Genomic DNA, 22892 nt, shown 5'->3' with positions numbered 1-22892 from the left:
TGGTGCTCAGCACCTGTAGGATCTGGCCCTGAGCCCCAGTAAATCCTGATTCAGTGAGAGCTGTGCAGGCAGAGGCAGCACAGGGCTCCTGCCCAGAGCAGGCAGGGAGATCCTCTCTGGCTTGGAGCAATCGGTGCTGGCACTGTGAGCCCCCAAACAGCTGCCCCTGCTGCTCCTTGCAGTCAGAATTCCATGGGGCTGTGCTGTCAAGTGCTTGACAGGGTGGGTGGGATCCCAGGGTTGTGTGAAGAGAGCCCAGTACTCCCTGGAGCAAGGAGTTTGGGGGCTATTTTTGTTCTAAGAATCCACCACTGAAAAGAAAGTGGTGTAGAAGTGCCAGTGATGGAGTGGTAGGGAAAGTCTTCCCCCACTGAAAATTGATAGTACATCCACGAGAAATCGCACTCTCCAGCATAACAGCTCAGTCCTGTTGTTAGTCCCTCTCACACACAGGGTTCGGAGCATCTCCAGCAGGATCCCCAATATCCACCTCATCCTGTCCACAGCAGAGCTGCTCATGGCAGTGTGAGAGCCAACCAACACCAGGGACACAGAGAAGTTCTTGTCTGCAGGGGTTACTGCTGTCAGCCTGACCCCACACCTGCCATGCTCTTCTGCAGCTGCTTGGTTCTTATGGTGTCAGTTCCAAGGGACCATCTCCTCTGTCATTCCTGCTAAATTAAATATCTACTGTAAGCTGTTATAACCTTCAAGCATGGTACTCCTAAACCCTACTGCTGCTCTGATCACGCAACAGCTCACTCACTCCCCATTCCCAAACTTTTGGAGGTCTAACATCTCACCTGGCCTCCAGGAGCTGAACACCAATGAGCTTTGGAGCCTGATTTCATGGTGAGGACAGGCTTATGCAGAAAACAAGGGTGCTAAATATTTGTGGTAGTGCTGTTGCTTGATGAGAAGACTTCTCCATAGGTCTGTCAGGTGGCAGCTTCTTGCAGTCTGGAGGTGAAGGAGGTGAGAGAAGGAGGGGCTCCTCACAGAGCTGTCTAGTGAGCTCACAAGCCACTTAGTCCCCTTGAGATGAGGGGTTTAATGTTAAGCTTTTAAAGATGAACTAATAAAGACTTGCTAAGAAATTGTTGATATTTTCAAAAGTTATTTACAGCAATATCATATTTTCTCACAATTGTTTTAGTACCAGTACAAAGTCATCATAGTTTTTAGAAGTACAACTGTTTGCAAAATATTTTCTCTGTCAGTTGTTCCATAAGTACAGAACACTATGATAATGACATCCTATTTGGTTTAATATATAACTAATTGTTCTAGTCCTGCTTTTATTTCCCCCCTGCTTATCAGCATAATCTGTTGAGGGGGTGTTGATCTGTGGTGAAAAACAACTTTAGCAAAACTCTATATTCATATAGTAGTAATAATAAAAAGCAGTGTGTCTTAATAGAAGCAGAAGGAACTTAAGATCTTTAGTGCAATCTGAAACATCTATACTCAGATTTTCTGTGGTAATTACCTAGGGAGGACTGTGCTGATCATCAGTTATTCTCTTAGTATTCCCTCATCTGTGGAATATATAAGCCCTTAAAGAAAAAATTAGTTGGGTTTTTTTCCCCTCCTAGGAAAAGTGATATCTCTTTCTGTGTCTCAATCTACATCTTAAATTGCACATTCAGTTGACTGCTAGTACATCCAAACAAAGCACCAATTCACATCTGCATTGCTTAGCAAAGACATACTGACCACAGAAAAAGTAAAGAAGGATTTGCTAAGACCACAGTAGAACTTTCCAAAAGAGGCTGACTGCCCTGGCTGAGTGACAGCAAATTTTTCCGTATTTCTCTTGCCCCTGAATCTTCTGGGGGAAAGCAGTAATGCCTCTGCTTACGTACAGGGTTTTCAAGCACCTCTGTACAATGAGTCTTTGAACTCTATTTCATACTGTTTCCCATCTCTGTAATGCCTCTTCCTCTCCTGCCATGCTTTTCCTACCTTTTCCAGACAGCTCATTTGTTATGCATCATGCTGCTGTGAGCTGGCCCTTTGCACTCCTTGAGTTAGGGCAGGATTTGTCCCAGATTCTGCTAGCATACCAGCAATGTTAATGTTTAGTCTCAAAGTTTTAAATGGCAAAGGTTTCCTTTCTTTTTTTTTCCCTTCTTAACACTGTTGTCTGCTTATAAGAAATGCTAGCAAGGGGAAAAAAAGTATGTGACCTATTAAAATGAAAGATTGCCCATTCTTGTAATTACAAGTAACAGGAAGCCTGGTAGTACCTTGTTTGTTAAATTCCTCTGACCTCTTCCAAAAAAAAATTGTACAAAAAGTCACAGTTATTAGTACATCTAGAGCTAAGGTCCTGCTCTATGCACATGTGTTAGTCATTTACCAGGTTTTTTTTCCCCATTCTTGCTAGAAGTGCTGTGAATTGATAGCTGGATATTCAAACACTGGTGGACAATCCCCTTTAGGCTCCCTTGGAAGAACTTGCTAATAACTAACTGCCTTTCCTCTCTGGCTCAGGTTCCCAGTTGCTGTAAGCTTATAAGGGGGCCCATTTCAACCCCTTTTGATAAAAAGGAACTGTGAAGGAGTCCCAAGGATGCAGAGTCCTGGGTCAAACAGCAGTTTTAGGTCTAACTGTGGAAAGGGAGAAGGAGACTTAAAACTCCTCATGGTTTTCAGGATGGGTTCCTTGTGAAGGTTTAATGTGAAAACACTGGATTTCCAAGGTTGTTCAGACCATGGTGGGAGAGGATAAGCCTGCACACTGCTCCCTCCCCAGGCCTTTATCAGGGTCTGTCAGGTGTGAAGATTTAGCTCCTATTACAGGGAGTAAAGGGATCAGCTGCAAATAAAATATGTGCTGTGGATTAGACAAAAACCCTGTTCCTTTGCTATGCAGACATCTCTGCCAAAAGTTAAGTACCTCAGAGGACACCCCTCAGTGCTACTCTGTGACTATAGTGCTTTTCTTAAGCCCAAATTTGGACTCTCCTCCACTAATTTACTTTGCTCCCTCTGAAGCAATTTTCTAATGTGGACTTTCATATTTGAAAGACTGATCACCTGAAAGTGGAAATTACCATCATTTAACTAAAATTTATAAAAGCAAATGTTGTCATTACCACAGTTATGAATCCAAAATATTAGCTAGTTACAATCTGGGATTTTTTTCCCCTGCAAAAGGAACTGTCAAACTTCTATTCATTTTTATAGTGCACCTTTTCACAAAGTTTTATGTTCTGGTTTTGAACTTCTGTTAATAGGGTCTTACATGCTGGGAATGCTTATCTGCAAAATCACAAGCTAACTTTTTGAAACCTGAGGGGAAGGAATAGCAGGGGCAAAAGAAAGGAAGCTGACTTTGAAATGAAAATGTAATTTGTTATGGCTATAAAACTAACTGAAATGAGGAAATAGAAATGAGAAAGGGAAATCAATGAAGTTACATAACTTCTATGCATGGAACATAAATGAACAAATAAGCTAGTGTTGTATACATCCTTTAGTAATAACATGACTGCCTTCTGATACATGTAGATAAGCACATTTAAATCTGACTTTAAAAATTACATCAAAACTGCTTGGTCCTAAATAAAGCAGAGGTTTTAGTCCCTCAAGATAGTTAGTAGGACTGTTTATTTATTCAGGGACCTGTATCTGGGTTAGTGAACTTCAATATCTTGAAAAGCAACTTGTATGTGATAGGCATAGGGAGCCAATGATCTTTATGTATGGTGAAACTTGTGGGTTTTTGTGCTTCCCTTCTAAGTTATCACATTCTCATATCTGGAAATGTCACCTGTATTCTTCTTTTTTTTCCTTTCCCCAAGGGAACTGTATACTGTCATTTCTCAGATAACCAGTAGTCATTCAAGTGACTGTTCATTGAAAAGAAATCCTTGGGTAACCTGAATTGTCAGACAACTGTGTGAAATTTCATTAATGAGGCAAATTTAGTGAGCAGGATCATAGATGGGACAGCTATTAGAGAGGAGAAAAAATGTAGAGCAAGAGCTGATAAAGTGAAGTCTCTGGAGTAAACTTTCCCTAACACACTGATAACCTGCAGTGCTACTGAATCACTGCTAATAGCTGACAGAAAGGCTCTAGATGTGAAAATAGAGCAATAAATAAGCCAGGGATGATTGGCTGGCAGTGCTTCCCTCATTGGTGTGAAACAGCACTCGAGCTGGGACTTGGGGAGGAGACTCAGCCTGGTTGTTTGTGCCACCACTTTGGTTTCGCTCTTGGAAATTGTCATTCATATCACAATCTTTTCTTTAAGTCAGTTGCTGCTTCCTCTTGAGTTCTTGTTGCTAATGGAGACAGAAATACTATCCTACTCTGGATTTAATACATTTCACGCACAGATACATCGTGTACTACTTTTTTCATCTGAATTGGAATTTCAACATTTTTGTGACTTTTGACACATCATCACTCATAATGGGGTCTTACTTACAAGGAATAATGAATGTATTCTTGTGATAAAGTTGAGGATGTCTTGTTCACAAACACTATTTGTGGTTTTCATACCACAAAATCAAATGACTTCATGTAAGGGGATGATTGCAAATACTCCTGTCATTCTCTAGCTTCTAATAACCTTCAAACCACTCATTATTTCCTTTCACTCCATGCCACTGAAATCACGTTCAAATATGCATCTAAATATTTTAGTATAAAGATGACATCATTAAAGAAAAAACATTGGTGACAAATTTTCAGACTTGGGCCTTCATGTGGACCTAAATAAATGGCCTGACTGCAAGAAGTAATAAGCACTACCTTAAGTTAACTCCCCTTGTTTGGTTTCAACAGTAGGTGCTCTGGATTCCTTATTCTGAGATCAAGTCTATGTTTATATGTGGGTATGAATGTGTCTGTGTGAGGGCACATACATATATACTGGAAGAAATATTTCTGCCCCATGAATATGACCACTGAGAAACCTGAATTAAACTAGTTATGTTTTTAAATCAATTCAGGACTAAAATGCCATCCCAAGTCTCAAATTTCTCATGGAAAACTCATTTTGCATGACAAAAGTTTGATATCAAAGTGTAGCTTTCATGGAATAAAGCAGGACATGGGTAAAATTCTCTATAGGTGGACAAGGGAACGCACATGGAAAGCCAAACACTAAACTTACAGTAGAGATGAACCCAAGGAATTTATCCTCAGTGATGAAGCGGGACAGATCCTTAGTGGGTGTAAATGGCAACAGTTGAATTGGGGAATAGCTGAACTGGGGATTAACTGGGGCCAAGCAGATTTAGAGCAGCATGAGAACTGCAGGCTCCATGTCTGGTCTGTAGATTTACAAAGCTTGGAGAGCCTTACAGGACCTGCAGCTTCCTCCAAACTGGTGAGTGCTTATGAGCAGCCCTGTGGTAGCAGCAAGGCACTGTTTAAGTAAGATCTCAGGAGTGTGAATGAGATTTGCACTTCCAGCCCCAGGAATTTTTGGAAATATGTTTTGTTTTCCAGCAGGCTTCTGAACATCTGGAAATGCTGGCATTGTAGGGTCTCAGCATAAATCATAAATGACTGGAGGTGACTTTTTTATTTCTAAAACTGGTCCTTTTAAGTATTATTGCACAAGAAAATGAAACGAACTCCTTTTCTTTTGCTGTAGGAGGAGAAGGAGCACTTGGTCTCTGGGGAAATCCCTTCCATTTATTTTTCCTAACTTCTGCCCATCAAATGAAGAGATAAAGAGAATTTCTTGGGCTGGTACAAATAAAGGCCAATTTTTGAATCTGTTCTGGTCAGGTAAAATTGCTTCTGCTGCTGCTGTTACCACTTCCATTCTTAATAACCATGCTGTGACCTTCACTCCCCATCAATCTATCCCTGAATAGTTATTCTATTTGCAGCTTTTCCTCTAGCTCCCTTGTCCCTTGAAAGATAGCTGTGAGGTTTTTCAAGCACTGACACAGTTTCCACTGCTTGGCTGATCTTCTCAGAGGTGTCAGGGTCTGCCCAACCCTCCTGAGGCAGCTCACTGGGCTGCTACATCGGGCTGTGTCCTCATGCCCAAAGGGCTGTGATGTGCCTGTGTGTTACTGGCAGTGCCGCCAAAGACTGCTGCTGCACTGGGGCAAATTCTCCTTTGGTAAATCTCTTTGCACTGCTTGTCTTAGCAGACTGTGATAATCTTGTATTACCCTGAGAAAAGAAAGATGTTTCAGGGTGCCTGAGGAAACAGGCACAGGTTGGGAATTAATCGTAAATATTTCCAATTGTATTTTGCGCTGGTATAAGAAGATGGCTCAAGTTCTCTGTCACCCTTTCAAGCACTTGATATTCTATTCTACAAAGAAAATCTAACTGAATAATAAAATCACCTTTAACCACTAAAAACCAGAGAAGGATATGAACCAGAGCTGTGGATCAGAAGCCTCCTGAGCTTTGGAGCAGTTCCAACCACGGGTCCTGCACCAAGAGCTGCAGTCACGCTTATCTCTCACTCACTGCTGTCAAGCATTTGCAGAACTGCTTCTCTAATGTCTTAATGCTTTCACTTTTGCTGACTTGTAAATGATGCCAAGCCTGGTATTTGATAACAGGCACCTAGTAGTTCCCATATTTGCACATTTTAGCACATATGGAAAGTTGCTTTCCTGCTTCTCACAGGGGATCTCAGCTTGCTTCCACAGAAAACTTAACTCAAAAAGCAACTAAGAAAAATCCCATCAATATACTAAGATGGCTAATTAGTATTTGGTGTATAGTTACATGCTGACAATGATTAAACTAATTACAAGACATACTGTGCTAAATTGCTAGCTCTTTGTGTACTTGTAGTGCGGCTGAGAACCAGAGAGGTTCTGGTTCAAGCTCTGAGTGTGTTAAAAAGGTTCTTGTTAAGATCACTCACAGAGCTGTCAGTTTGTATGCATGCACACATAATGCACATGGCTACCTGTGTGTGAGAGATCTGTATTCAGAGATAAACCAACACAAAAATCATTCTCGCCGTCAGAGAGAATGGATAGTGTTGTGCTCTGTTAAACAGTTGCTGTGCTCCTGTTGAGACAGCCTCAGTGAGAAAAACAAGTGATTCCTTTTCCCAGAGCTTGTTCTCTGCAGTCTTAAGCTATGACTACACAGATCCAAACAAACTTATTCGGAAATGTAGAAAGCTTCTCTGCCCATCAACATCACCCATGCTGTCCAGATATAAAAAAAAACTTAATAATTTTAATTGCAAGCTTGTTTAGCACACATTTTATATCTAGGTCATTTTCAATGGCTTGACAGGAGAAAAGATGTTCTTTTAAATGTCCTTTCAGGTGCAGTTTGATACTAAGGTCCACTACCCAGGAGCAGTTTTTGTATACTGGAAATACTGGCAAGGGCCCTTTTTCATCTGTCACCTCTTCTAAGACTGGCAGAAGAAATGGATAAAAGTACACAGGGTGGAGTTACACAGAAAAATAGCTGTCATGTAGTGGAAACAAGGACTAGAAGGAAAATCTGAACCAAAATGGGTCTCTCTTAATTTTACTTATTAGCTTAGTTTTTACAATACAGTTTATTTACCCTTGTGGTTTTTTCTTCTATGCTATGTTCTGCATCATATGTTATGTGTTAATTCTGATATTTAGTGTTTTCTGGTGGTAAAATAGTTGCACATATTATATTTAATAATCATTGGGATATGTTTAATAGATTCCTGCTATCTCAAATCCATTAATATGCAATCATTAAAGCTAGGTATAACTGAGGGCCCATTGTTACTCATATAATGCTAATAAAAACCATAGAGAACCTTTTTAAAAACTGTCAAACAGGATAAGTCTCATTCATTCACAACTGTCTATAGAATTAAAGAGGATGTCTTCCAGCTTTCAGGTTTATTCCACATTAAAGACAGGAATTATGTCCCAGGGAAGGGGATTACTGTCAAACTAAAGACAATCAAGTGGTGTGGGGGGATGGCTTAAAAGAGTGTCCACATATATGTAGAGATCTGAAGGCATTCTGTGTGCTGTGTAAAGAGGGAAAAGGCCTAACACCTGAATGAGGCTGTGCTCAGTACAGAGGGACTGTAAAACCACAGGTGTAGGAAGATGAACTTGTGTCATGAATGAATGCCATGCACTGCTAGGAGATCAGGACTCTGCTCTCTTCATTTAATACAAAATTTCAGAAATCTACCAGATTTTTGAATAAATTAAAAAAAAAGATTGTAATTAATTTTCTAGTTCCACCAGGACTCAGGAAATCAGGAATTGACCATGTCAAGTGACAGCACTCAAAAATTTACATTTGATTTGTTTCAAGAAATATAGTGGGGTTCGTTTCATTTAAAGTTTTCTGCTTTTCTCTTGTTCTGTCCACTTCAGCTAGAGTAGAATGAAATTTTGAAAAAGCTTAAATTTGCTGTCTCTTGCCCTCTGTACTCAACATGAGGTCCAGAAATGCTCTAGTAACAGGCCAAGTTCTCCTCTGCATCAGGGTGATTCTAATAACTGAGCCTATTGGCATGTGCCAGCCTTATTGCCATGGTGGGTCACTGTTTTTCCTCTCACAGAGTGAAGTGCATTCAGTCTAATTTCTGTTTGTTAGACAAGTGCAATAAAAGGGTAAGAAAATTACTCTATCTCAGCTGAATTCCAGATTGTATATTCCCACAGAGAACTTCACAGCATAGGAGGCTGGACTCAACAAATGGTCAGACGTTTACAAGCTGGTTCAAACCTTCAAACTTAGAGCCCCCCAAATGAGGGCTTTCAAAATGTAATAAAAATATAATTTAATTTGGATATCCATTATTTTTCTATTAGTAAAACTATAACATATAATGTCTAATGGCAAATTCAGAAAACTGAACCAAACCAATGTCCGTATGGGGAAATATAATACAGAACAAGCTGAGTAATTAAGTGCGAAACTGATCTCATCCTTGAGAAACTACAAAGTGCAAAGCTTGTAAGAATAATTACAGTATCACAATTTTTAGACCATGAATGGATCTAATTGCTCCAACAAACTGTGTCTGTTCTGTTTGTTTGCATATTTTGCATCTTGCAGGAGTCCACTGTAAATGCCATGCCAGGACCATCCAGAGTGTTGGGAAACAGCAGCTCCTTGCATGCTGAGGTTGCAGGGGCAGTTGGGCAGTGAGTTGCTCCTTTTGGATCAGTTCTTTGGTTCAGCTGAGGCAGAGCAGCTGAACACAGTGAAAGAAAGGGGTCCCAGTAAGCTGGCAGGATGTATTTTATTAGCGGTCACGATCTCCTGAATTGGTCCCATTAGTGAACAGGTCATGATTACTGGGCAGTGTGCCAGCTTCCCCCAGCGCTGAGTGGCAATTGGCAGCTCTGCAGGCTCTCAAAATTGGCTCAAAGAGGACTGCATGCTACTACTCTAATTTGCAAGGTGATATGAACAAAAAAGTAATTTCTCTCATTGACAAAAAAAGGCCAAAAATAATTGTTGTGTGTGAAACATGTAATCTTCTTTCTGAACTAGTGGCATGACCCACAACTCAGAGGGGCACCCAGTATACCTTCTCCTAGGGGCTTCCCTTTTCCTAAACACCTTCCCAAAATCCCTGTCCCTGTGGAAACCGAACAGATAGCAGTTTACAGGAGAGACACATGAAAGCAATTTACTGATAAATGCATCAGAAAACTCAGACCAGAAAACTCTGGTAGTTTGGATATATCCAACCAAACTACATTATCCATCAGTACCACATCTGCAAGAAAGCCAAATGTAAAATGTGAGAACCTATGTGCCATTGTTTTTCATCACTGACTTCCTAATTGTGTTTTAATGGTATTTTCTCAGGAAAATCACCAAAAGTAGATCAATTTTAGAATGGTAGATTTTGAGCATCTGTGTTTTGCAAACAAAATCTGACCATTAGGGAACTACAGTTTCTTTGTATTTGACGAGAAAATAATGACAACTCAGGCCAAGAATCCATTAAACAGAAGAGATTTTTCCATATTCTTCTTTTATGGGACAAAAACAGGTGTTTAATAATTTACATGAATTATACAAATTCTAAAGCATTTCCAATACTGGGACACTTAGCAAGGGAGATAAATGAAGAGGTAAGTCAGTTGATGATATTTTGTATTCCAACCAGCGACTCCTTGGCATTTCTGTAGTTATAGTTCTGTGAGGGTTTTTTGTTATGTATCTTATTTTCATGGATTCATAAAGCAACCCAGAAAAATTTCTGATTTGCATTTGGCAGGCTAAGATTTTAAACTGAGACTGGATTTTTTTTTATTAGGTTATGGGAAAAATGTCAGTTTAATTGTCTCTAAGTTATGCAAGTATAAAAATGGAATGTATTTTTTTCAGACACTATTTTATGCTCAAAACCGCTATGTTTTTTTAAGGAGAAACTTTACAAGCCATTAGTCTGAATTGTGGGCTAGTCATTTGGGGAACTTGAAAAAAGAAATGTAGACATGTTCAACTTCTTACCTCTTTATAATGAAGTTAGATATGTGGGTATACTCCATGCTTTCAGCCACATTTTTCTCAGGATGCAGTGCCTGGCTGTGCCATCACTTATGTGAAGCAGCTCTCAGTTTCATTCTTTTTACATGTTTCATGAGAATGGTTTGAACCTGTTATACTATTTACATGAAATTCATCATCTACCTTTCCACAAAACTAACACATTCCTAAAGAGGTTGACAGATATGCCAAGGGAATGGTCAAATTTACCAAGAAAAAACCACTGCAGATTGTGCAATGTGCATTCTATACTAAAGGTTATATTCACCCTAAAAGGAAAGCAGTTGGTAGGTGACCAGAACTTTCTTTCCATCTGTATTGGCTTAGGAAGCAGAATTCTTCCTAAAGCAGACAGAACAGCCAGATCCAAGTTACCCTGCTGCTCAAAAATTCCCTACAGAGCTGGATGTTCCTGCATGTTGTAGTGTGTTACATGCAATAATACTAAATAAGTTAGAAATACGATATGTGACAATTTCAGGTAGATGCATTGAAACAATACTATTGTAAAGAAACTTCACATAGATTTAATACGAAGTGGTATGTCAGGATACTTCCTTCTCAAAGGAGATTCCTCCAGCAGGAGGGAAACTTAGCTCCTGTAGTTTATCTTACAAAAGTCTGGCAGTTTATTCTTCAAAACTTTTGGATCAAAGAAAAAATACTGAGGTTCCAGGTCAGTCAGTGCTCTCACCCTTTTCAGTGAGATCATGTATGATCTTTCTTTTCTGTGGGTGCAACACACATGGAACTATGTGCACATGAAGTTTTGCACATATATCACAATGCAAGGGCTTTACACTCCCCATTTGCCAAAATTTCCTAGTAAAAATTCCATAACGCATTTCGTAAATTTACAAGTTAATGAAATGTCAGCAATTTCAACCTTTCCTGTTGGTTCTTAGACCTTAATGTGAAATAAAAGTGCAGATTACAATTGCCAAGAATATCATCATAAAAGTTCTCAATAAATGATCAAGCTATGTTCTTTTTCTCCTGTATTGCTCCCTTTTTGCCTTTTGTACAAATATTCACACAACAATGATGGAGAGATTAAAAGAACCAGCTGCTTATGAACAAACATTTGTATTTGGAGGTCAGAGAGCAAACCAGGCCAATGAGTGTTAAAATTGATCCGACTTGTTCATGGGCAAATCTTTAAAAATTGCTGTTATCAAATGTTTTTTCAGCAGTTATGTGTGAACTGTGCTCAGCCCACTCTTGCCAAAGACTCGACATGCCAATAAGGAAGGCTGCCAGGTGTCTGCCTAGTTCAATCCCCCCTGTGTTGGATGATTGAAGGGCATTTATGCTGATCTAAACAAATCTATTAGAACTTCCAATAATATTAATTAATAAGACATGTTTCTACAAAAATATGGCAATTTTCTGGAGTATAATAGAATATATGTAGAGCAATGGGGCTAAGAAATGCATAGCTTTTCTGCAGGTCCTAATGGCATTCTAATGGAGATTTCCTTGATTCCCTGACAGCACATAGCTGACTTAGCAAATCCCTAATTGCAGGCCCTGAAGGCAAACTGTACTTTTCAGCTTTCTGTACTGGATATATATGTGCATATATAATTTAGTGATTCCCTCAGGATTTTAAAAAAGGGTAAGAGTAAATGTCATCTGAATACCAAAGGCAATAAAGGAACAGCTAGTTGGGTCCAGTGGCATTCAGTTCTCCCCATGATCCCCATATTCAATTTTATATTTTTAAGCTGAGATGAACTTAAATTCCTTCTTCATTCTGTAATGTATTGTTGTGAAAGTGTTGTGTTGTTGCACAGGACTATGAAGTCTATCGGAAAATTATTTTATTGTTCATCTCTAAAATTCCAGAGGCAAGGAACACCATCACTGTCCTTCAATTATCCACTTTTCTGTAGTTTTCCACTTAGCATTAATTTTCTAGGTTCTGCTCTAAGTTCTCTTTTAGTTCTCTTTGAGTTTTCTTCTTTCCTGTTTGCTTCTCTGTCCATTATACCCACCCAGTGCCATGTGCAATCCCTGACAGACTGTCTTTGGGGTCAACAGTAAAAATCTTCATGTACCCTGCATCTTTAGGAAAATAGAGATGTCTTTTCAAGGTTCTTTTTTGCCTGAAAATGTTTCAGTGGGAATTAAATTTTAAGAATAAGTATGTTATGTTGCAAAGTATATCTAGACAGTAAAAGATTCAAGAAAATATTTACCAAATATTGCAAATGAGGAATATGGAAGAATTCAGGCAGTGTTGTCTCTGTGTTCGGGAAACCATGCACAATACTCTAGCTAGTCCCAAACTTATATTTGTAAAAGCCTCCTACAGCATTTTATGTACCATTGTATACTTCAGATGCAGCACTTAAAATATAGGAGAAAAAAAATTTAAATTAATTATTTAGATTTTTATTTTTTGCAGAGGCTTCATTTCACTTCCCCTTGCTTGGCAGGCCAGGTGCCTTGGTTATGATGAGCCCACCAGGGTACGGATCAGAGGGAGATGTAAAAAATGACATGCTAAGCCTTACCTCTTTGGACATAAACTTGTAGCAGTTTTAAAGCTTGTTATTTTGGGACTTTACAGAGCCAAAAGTGAGTACTGGAAATTAATTTTTTCTTAGTTGTATAGGGGTCATTTGAAAGTCTGTGGGTCATGAAACGATGGCCTTAGAGGCCGTGTGGAAAAAATCTTTGTTTGATTAGGATACTCATGGTTGAAAACCACAGATGTATCCAGGGTGAAGGAGAAAATATCAATATTATTCTTGGATAGGAGAGAAAATCATAGTTTCCTTAAAATATATTATATTTTTTAGATTTGTTTATTTTTAGAATAGTAGAAGCTGTCCAAAATGTTCCTGAGAATGGGAAATTAGAATAGGTCTTGCAGGTCTTAAGAAGATGTGCAGATTATCATCTGGTAACTGTGGGGCACTAATGGCTTGAAAATGGAAAGCAAAAAGTGAGGAGCAGTTCAGTAGCTGGAACTCCTCAGTTCTGCCTTGGACAAAGACCTACAACATAGGAAAAATCACTTCACCCTTCAGCTTCTCTGAGTCCTCATTCCTCATGTCTTCACTGCTGATAAAATTTTCCAGATGATGCTTTGTTTTTTTATGTGCTGCTTCATATTTTTATACATTTTTTATTAATGTATAAATATACAGTAGCACTGCAGAAAGTGTGCAAGGACCTGCATTTGTAAGATCCCATGTGTCCTCTCTTTCACTAAGGACTTTTCAGTAAGTCTGTAAATATATAAGAATGACTTTTCTGGACAGTAGAATATCATACTTGTCTATTCAGTAGGATATGTGGTCAAAAAGCCCTGTCAGGAGTCTATTTAATATATCAGATTATCTGAGGAATATAAAAGAGATGAGAACTTTAAAATTATTTTTGTATTCTCTGGATAGAGATACAATTAAGGCACTTATTAAGACTGAAAATTCCCTTTGCTGTAGCTCTAACAATGATAATATTGACATGGGTCTTTAGCCTACAAACACTCATGTGATGACCCATATTTTGCGTCAGGGGTATTTAGAAGGGAAATAGATTTGATTGGGCTCAAAAGTTACCTCTGTCTTAGTTGCCAGTGGATTTTCAATATCTTTCTTGTGAGGGTGCTACATTAAATACTCAGTGATACCTCTTGGACTGTTTCACGTGCTCCTATACTGTGCATCAGTGGATAACAAGCTTACACAAAAGCTTATATAAAAAAAAATAGTAAGAAATGTCCTGCTGCTCTAAACTCCTACAAAGCCACTTCAGCAAGTTTCTATGCTTAATTTTGACTGGGGTGTGTGTGGATATTCACACCATTTCCCTAGGTTTAGGTAATTTTAAAGCCTTTTCATGACAGCAGGAAAAAAAAGTAAGGGATAAAAAGTAAATGTGTCCTCAAAGGGACTATATTTTGGTAAACAACCAAAGTTATGACATTTTGAGATCTTTGTTAGGTCTTACAGCTATCTAGGCTTTATGATACAATACTGAGTAGCCAATTCAATTTTATTGTTTCTCTTTATGAAACATAGTTTGTACAACTTGTGTAAAATAGGAATATAGGATCAGATCCAAGTACTATGTCACCCAGAATAGAACAGTGGCCAAGAGCAGAAGCAGAGGAAAGTATGGGTTAGAAAATATATCATAGGCTAATTTGGCACCCATACAGATATTTTCTTGCTATCTAATAATTGTTTTCTATTTTACAGAATTTATTCACTAATTATAGTCATCATATTTGTGTTGCTAGTTAGTCTTTTTGACGTTTCTCTGCACAGGCACTATATTATGTCCCAGACATTAACCTTGTGTACATGTTCCTGGGCTGCAGCTGGATTTCTTTGCTTTTAGTTTTTTTCTTTTCTTGACACACATTGCTCATGCCTGTGTAAAGTCATGTAGAAAGTGCAAAACCAGGAACTTTCATCCCTTCCAGAATCATTAAATTTCATATGCCTTCACAATATTTCGCTACAGGAAATCTTTGTGGAGAAAATTTGCTTTCTACATAACTTAAAAGGACTTATACAAGTCAAATTCAGTGTTTTTCTTCAGAAATGGTGATGTGTCTTTCCAAATTCTTTTCTTCATTACCATGGAAAACCTCCTTTCTAATAGTATTTGCAACATGTGAGAAGAGTATATGTTCATTTTTGTACAGGCACACTCTCTTCAAAGTCCACACTGTCACTGCAGGATCATCAGGGCAAAACCCACCAGACTTTGGGAGCCCAAGGATGCTGCTTCTAAGCTGATATATAAGCAAGTGGAGGAGGAATGTGGGAACAAACAAGATTAGTCATCCAATCTACTCCTCCACACAGAGCATTAGTAAACAGAGTTGTGTGAATTACTGATTTTTTCACTTTGTTGGCTGAGGTGAACATTTAGAACAAAACATTTTTCTAGATTTCTCTTTGAAACGAAAAGCAGGGAAAATGGTTTGAGTGTAATATCTTTTTTTAATTTAAGGCATTTAGTAAAAAATTTATGTTCTCATAAAATAGTCCTCTGAAACAAAATATAAATTTTTGACTAATTACTAGTTTTAGTTGAAACTACTAATAGACTTTGACATAAATTTCTTAAATAGTGTGGGCTAGGATAAATCAGCATTATTCAGTGAGTAAAACCACTGATCAAATACTCCCCACTCTAACATAAAATCTGAAACTTTCTAATTGCTTTCTTCCTTCAGCTATGTGCGGTGTAAAAGAGTGTTAATGAAGATGTTTGATATGGTGGAAACATAAACTTCATCACATTAATGTGCTGTATTTTACTTTTACAATACACTGTTGTTGCTAGGCAGGTGCAATTTGCCCGTATGAACCAGCTATTACTAATTATTACTTAAGAACCTCTCCTCTCTTTGACCTTGTGCACACCAAGTCAGTTCTTCACACCTATAGGAACACATCATTCATTGTGAGATTTCCTGCCTGAACTCTGTGAAAGATTAGATTTACATAAAGCATCCATTCATTCTTTAAGCAACTCTTAGCAAACAAATTTCCCCATGAACTTTATGCGGTTGCAAATACAATGTTACATCTCCCTTTTATCCCTGAAGAAATGTTTTCTATCAAATTTTATTTAACTTGGGGAGATGATGAGAGTAAATGGTTGTGGCTGCCCACTGTAGTAGAGAGATAGGATATAGATATAAAAATATATTCATCAGCTGATGTACAATAATACTCTCAGAAAAAATGTTATATACAGCTGGGTGTCAAAACCACTTTATAATAATTTTATATATCCTACCCTAGATTTCAGATTGATTGTCAATGTCACTATTATTCTTGTTGGTTTTGCTGTTACTATAATTCTATGAGGCCCTAAAGGCAACAAATGAACATTTTGAGTTAGATTCATTGCAAATGGAAGTATCTGTCTCAGGAGCTCACAGTCTGAAGAATCTCAGAGCCATTTAGAATAGTATGGGATTTAAAAACTAGATAGGATACAGAATTAAAAATTCCATAGTGGAGGCAAAGGTTTTTTGCTAAGAAGCATTATGTTTCTTTGCCAAAGGAGTTACATTTCGTTTTGGCTAAATTTTTTTCTCTCAATTTTTAGGAACAGTAAATAAAATCCACTATAATCTCATTGCCACAAAATTAATAATAATTTCCTACATAACCCTGACTCTTTCCACTGTGCTGATGATTTTCACTAGAATTTCCAAACCAAATTAACCAAATTTGTTTGGTTAAAGAGCATTGCTTAAAACTAAAGCAAAATCTAGTTGACGTTTTAATGTAGATATACTTTCAGGAATTTCAATTCTTTGCTAGGACATTTTGCATTATTGCAGCTACTCAGGGTTTAGTCTTGAAATTTTTGATCTTTGCAATTTTTATGGTAGGTTATCAGTATCTCTGGAATGTGTTCTTTTAATTTACTATAGATAGTTTTACAAGTTTACAAAAACTATTTTGAACTTAGCTCCTGTAAAAAAAGGAAGAAAAAAACTGTTACATCCAAAGTCTTTCCATCCTGGTTAATTTTATTTCTTTTTTTGTAATATGGCAAAGTATTCCATACCTTTGTTCAAATCAGGAAATATGTTCCTGATCAAAAATTTCTCCTGGAATGTCATTTGCTTTGCAAGTTTCAACATTTCTGTTACTGAAAGGTGAAGTTGCTCATGAAAGTCCGTCACCACCAACAACCACAGAGAGTGGTGGTGCCATAATCCCATGTGGTGGTGCCATAATCCCACGTGGTGGTGCCATAATCCCACGTGATGCCGGGATGGTGCCCCAAAATGATGCCCCAAGATTATTTAGTGCTCAGGGACAGCCCATCCCTCAGCTGCCTCACTGCCCCACAACCCAGCTCTGACATCCAAACACGTGCAGCCAGTGCCAGGCTCCAGGCTGGGCCAACAGGAGTATGGTGCTTCATCCTTCAAAATGAGCAAGATTTTAAAACCCAGTCTTATTTCAAGCGCAAAGAAACCCAAGCCTATCTAGTGTAGAAATTCCATATCTGTACATACTAATGTAAGTTGATGGAAAATGTGAAGGAGAGAAATTAATGGAGCTGAAAAGATGTTGTTTTTAGTGTTTGCAGAACGGACCATACACAGATTAATAATGGATAATAAATGTGCTTTTTATGCAAAACCAAAGCTTTTTAGGCAACTTTAACATTGGAGAATGAGCCTTGGCAACTTCAGAAAAGAGATTCCACCATGTCATTCTGCTTACAAGTGATCTTGTGTTAACAGCACAGCATGGCTCACTCCCATGGAAACAGTTGCTCTTTTACATGGAAATTCTTGAAACTGTTTTAAATGTGGAGAAACTCAGCCATTTATTTTAAAGAGAGTTTAAGGAGACCAGTTCAGGGAACTAATGAGAAGCTTGTTTATTGGGATTCTGGTTGATATGATTTCAACACTTTGGCTTTCCTCATCAGCAAATGTTTATCTGATTAAATCATTAAATATAAAATAAGTTAAAAACTGAGTTAATTTCAGCACATTTATTTGAAAGTTTGGACTATGTAAAATAGGAGAGTAAATATTTATTGGGAGTACTAAAGACAGTGTTTGAAAAAAATTCATGTATATTTTGCAACATAATTTCCAAACAGCCTTATTAAGTGGATCTATGTTAGTTTATGCAAGGCAAGATGCTGGATTGCTATCTTTCATCCATCTTTTTAGAGACCTCTTAAGAAAAAAGAAAACAAAGAAACAATTAGATGTTTTCTCATTATAGCATTGTGCTACTATTATAATAGTTATGCTTGATGAGGCACTTCCATTATTGCTTTCTATTGTCAGCTGCCACTAACTTTCTGAAACAATTATTCTTTCAGCTGAAATTTCTCGTGCTTGTTCTTAATCTCAGAGGTGGATTGTTTTGTGAAGTTTATAAAATTACTTTTAGCTGTTTTTCTGAAATACCTAAACATGAAAAATTTGTGTGTTTTACCATTTATTGTATTTTTTCTTTATATTCTAAGTTCTTCTGGACAGGGATTTTATGTTCAGTATATTTTAGTGCAATAGAAGCTAGACTGCAGCAATGATACTATATAAATAAAAGCTAACTAATTTTTGACAAGCTTTCTTTAATGATTTGGTAAGTCAACCATATTTCTGTTTAACACTTCAGGGGCTATGGATTTTTAAAAGTGTTTGTTTACAAAATTCTCTGTTATATGCAAATAAGAAAAATGGCCCAGTTTCTCAGCTGAAAAGTACTTCATGAAACTCAGTGTGGATCAGGCTCTCTATACTCAGGAACTTGTTATTTTTATTCTCCCTGGGTCAAGGCTGTTCTCATCTGTTTAATTACCTGGTGATAACTGTGGATTTGTAGTGTGAATCAACTTCTTTGCAAGAAGTGTTGGAACTTCATCTATGAGGTGGCTTAAACTGCGTGCTTGAACTTTCCTGGATTTATAGCAGATGAAAATCTTGTCATGTGTATGATTTGTCTTGAGCAAGCCTTACTCAGAAATCTCATACCTTCCCTCCGTTCATGTCCTTAGCAGTGGGACAGTTTTTGTAGTCAGAAAATTTCCATGCTCTTAAATTCGTCCTCCTGAAGCACTTTTTGCAGCCATCGTTTTACCTGTCCTGTATTGCTTAATTCCTTTCTGTGATCTACCTCACCATGACTTTTGCATAACTCTCAGCTTTTTCTTTTCTGTCATTACTTGGTTCTTGGTTGTGAAACACAACTTGATGGTGAAACACAACCTGAGATTTTCCAAGTCACTTCCTTCCCCATCCTCATTTTTTTTGTCTCTTCTCTTCTGAGCTTGTTTTATTAATAAGGTCATTGCTAATAGCACTTTCTTTTTCTTGCAGTTTAATCCATTTGCTAGTCCTAGGAGACTGTTATATAATTTTTGTGATTCCTAGAAACTGTTTAATACAAGTATGGACAGTAGAAACCCATTTATTCTTCTGCCAAGGTTATCTACTTCATATGCAAGAGGAGATCCATTTATTTTCTGGAGAACTATCAGCAGTCTCCTGGTAACTGCTTGTGCTTTCCTCCAAAAGGGAAGGTTAAAATCTGTATGTAGAAAAGTCGATGGTGTTTCTCCACTGGTACATTGTATGCCTTCCTTGCCTCTGCTTTTTTTTAATTCCATTCTTATTTTATTTCCCTATATATCCACAATCACTTGATGCATCCCTTACCAGCTTTTTTAATTGCTGGCAAATTTCAATCATTAATTTCATATTGAAAAAAGAAATGAGATTTCAAAACTGAATACTTGCAACTTCTATAAAAGTAAACAAAAATTGGAAAGAAGGCTGTATTGCTTTGCCTGAGTGGAAAGGCTGCAGTAGAAGATGCACATAGAGAGAAATCTCTTGCAAAGTCTGCTTTGGACAATAAGCTGAAATGTGAGCTCTCTCCTTGACATCATTATCAGCCTTCGAAAGATGCAAATACTAGTAAACATTGAGTCCAATACACAGAGATCTTTCCAGATTTTTTCAAATGTAATTGAAACATTTCAAGATCTGCTCCTGTAACTTTAGCAATGGGAATTTAGGGTTACAGTTAGGGGGGAACACCACTCTTTGCACAAACAGACACATGAATTAGAGCTCAGACTGCAGTGAAAATTTCCTCTCCAGATGATGTTGAGGAGAATTTAAAGCATGGAAGTCAAGAAGTTCATCACATGGAGCCATTATACTCCATTTGAGTTGAACGCTGTGAATGCAACAGAACATTAAAAAAGAACTCACCATCAGGTGTGGATGTGCATGCAAGTTTCCCTGGAAGAGTATTCTTCACAATATGAGATTGCTCGGGATCCAATTACTGTAATGTCTCTTATCCTCTTTTCATGCAAAACACCTGCTAATAACCCAGCAGTAATATCACTCTCAAGGACACTGTTGTATTAAGGGTGAAGAACATGTATATATTTATGAGATGTAGACACCTTTTCATGTGATAGTGCTCCACCAGGGCTATATTCATCTTTATTAGCTTTGAAGGCTAATTCAGTAGTAATTTTTTCACCAATATGACTACTTCAAAGGAGTCAGAAGCAGATGTTTTTAAGACACAGATTTTTAGAGTAATTTAAGCACCTGTGTAGCATCATTATAAAACATTGTAAAACCCCATTTTTTCATAATTAATTAATTTCTGAATGCATTTGATGCAATATTTTGATGTTTTCAGGCTGCATTGCTGTTGAATACCACTTTTCACATCTCTTTTTACAGAAATACGGATCAGACTTCGAGGATTTACAAATGTGAGGAGAAGTACATTATGGTTAGGGTGGAAAAGCTATTCAGCAAAGACTATCCTTCTTTACATTTTTGTGTGGATTTTAGAAGTGCATTACCCTAATCCACAAAGAACACCTTTGTCTTGCAATAATAAGGTCTGAATAAAGCATTATTGTTATGACACCCTAAATTTATACTGTGGTGGTCTCATATTAGCTTAGTTTCCTTTTGTATGCAAGCCCTGTATGGGAACATGCTTGTGAAAGCATAAGTCTCTCTTTTTATAGAGAACAGCAAAACTGTGATTTGGGGAAATTAATTCAAATTAAAATATTTGGAAGTATGTTTAAAAACTATATAAAAATAGATGTTAAATAGTATGTTTTCCAATTAACACCTTTAAAATATAAGCAATGAATCACCAATGACATTATAATAATTAAAGCTAATATTATTGAAGATAAGCAAAGAGAGAAATAGAAATTATTTTTTTTCCTTTTTTTTTTAAATGCTCTGTGACTGTCAAGAAACACTAGTGTTTGTGTAGGATTTCCGAAACAGATTTCCAGCTGGAATCTGCAATTTAGGCTCTTGGTTCTGCTGTAAGCCATTTTCTTTCACTTCCCCTACCTAAATTCCTGCCCTTCCTTCCACCACTTATTTACTATGACCTGGATTTTAATAGCAAGAGAACTATAACTACACTGTGTGTTTTCAGATTACCTGAAACTGAGATCATGTGTAGTACCTAATAAATCCTCCCTCTCATTGCTAATATTGTGTGGCCACATGGTGCCTTAGAACATCTCAGTCAAAATACATAAAGGGTAAAAATGTACAGACCTTTCCATCAAGGTTCACTGCAAGAAAGGTCTTTGGCTCCTGAGCCTGTGAGCTGTTTGGCTTTCCTGTTCCTGAAGAACATGCCCAGAGCAGGGAAAGTTCTTGCAGGAAGCAGCAGGAACTGAAACAATGGGCTGAAGCAGAGCTGGGAGGTTTGGTGCTGAAGGGCAAATGAACACAGAAAAACTAAAGGGCACTGTGATAGGATGGGACATCAGAACTTCAATGAACTAAACCATCACATATATGGGATTTCCTATTATTTCTGAGTGGAGGAACTTTTTCTTAAGACATGTAAACAGTGTTTCAGAGATGGATATTATCAACGAAACCTAATTAAATATAAATGCATAGCATAACTTAAGGTAGGCATACTGGATGAATTTCAGACATTTGTAAGATAGAAATAAAGATGCACCTATGCAAAATATTACCTGAAATCTTTCAGAAGTAGATTCTGCACAAAATGTTTCATACACCTCTGTGGATCTTCAAATACTAACCAAAATTCGCCACTATACATGCTGGGGCAGGAATGACATGCATTGTCTTAATTTCTATTGTTATAATTGTATTCAGATGTTTCCACATAATTACATTATGTTACCATTGTTTTCATATTTTGAATGCAAATTTCTATGCTCCATTTTTTTAGTGAATATGATCTACTCTGAACTTGTATAGGCTTTCATGAGGTGGGGACCATTAAGACGTAGTTTTATAAATCAATCTCAAAAAACACATTAAATATATCAGGCTAAAAAGCCCCTTTTTGTGTGCACTCTCTCAAGTTATTTTACATCTGTGCATGTTTGAATGCTGATGGGAGTAAGTTGGGACTCCTTGTTTCTGTTTAGTCTGGAGCAAGCAAATTTTCTGCTTTGTGTTTTGCAAATACCACCAATCTATTTACATCAATCATGGTTAAGAAATTGGATACATGTGTATCTACATTATATTCTGCATATACTACAATCATTAGAGAAATATTTTAGTAGAAAATAGAACAGATTATGAATGCTTTTTCATTAGAATCTCAAAGTGGGAATTTAGACATAATTATGTTTCATACGAGCAGTAACACACAATCGTATTATTTAACTACAGACTACATTTTGAAGTGAAGGCAAATCAGAGCTATCATAATTTATGATGTGAATATGAAGTAGTCAGCAAGTCCATACAAGTACACATAGCTAAGGAAAACAGATACTTTTCCTACATGAGTCAAGAGTGGCAAGTATTTCTATACTCCAATACCAATTATTTTCCTCCTAAATTAGTTCAGAATCATAGAATCATCAAGGTTGGAAGAGACCTTGAAGATTTTTGAGTCCAATTG

Source organism: Melozone crissalis, unplaced genomic scaffold (assembly GCF_028551555.1).
Source record: "Melozone crissalis strain CALT ecotype California unplaced genomic scaffold, PUWL_Pcris_2 ptg000045l_1, whole genome shotgun sequence".
Classification (NCBI taxonomy): Eukaryota; Metazoa; Chordata; class Aves; order Passeriformes; family Passerellidae; genus Melozone; species Melozone crissalis.
Note: the sequence above shows the minus strand (reverse complement) of the source record.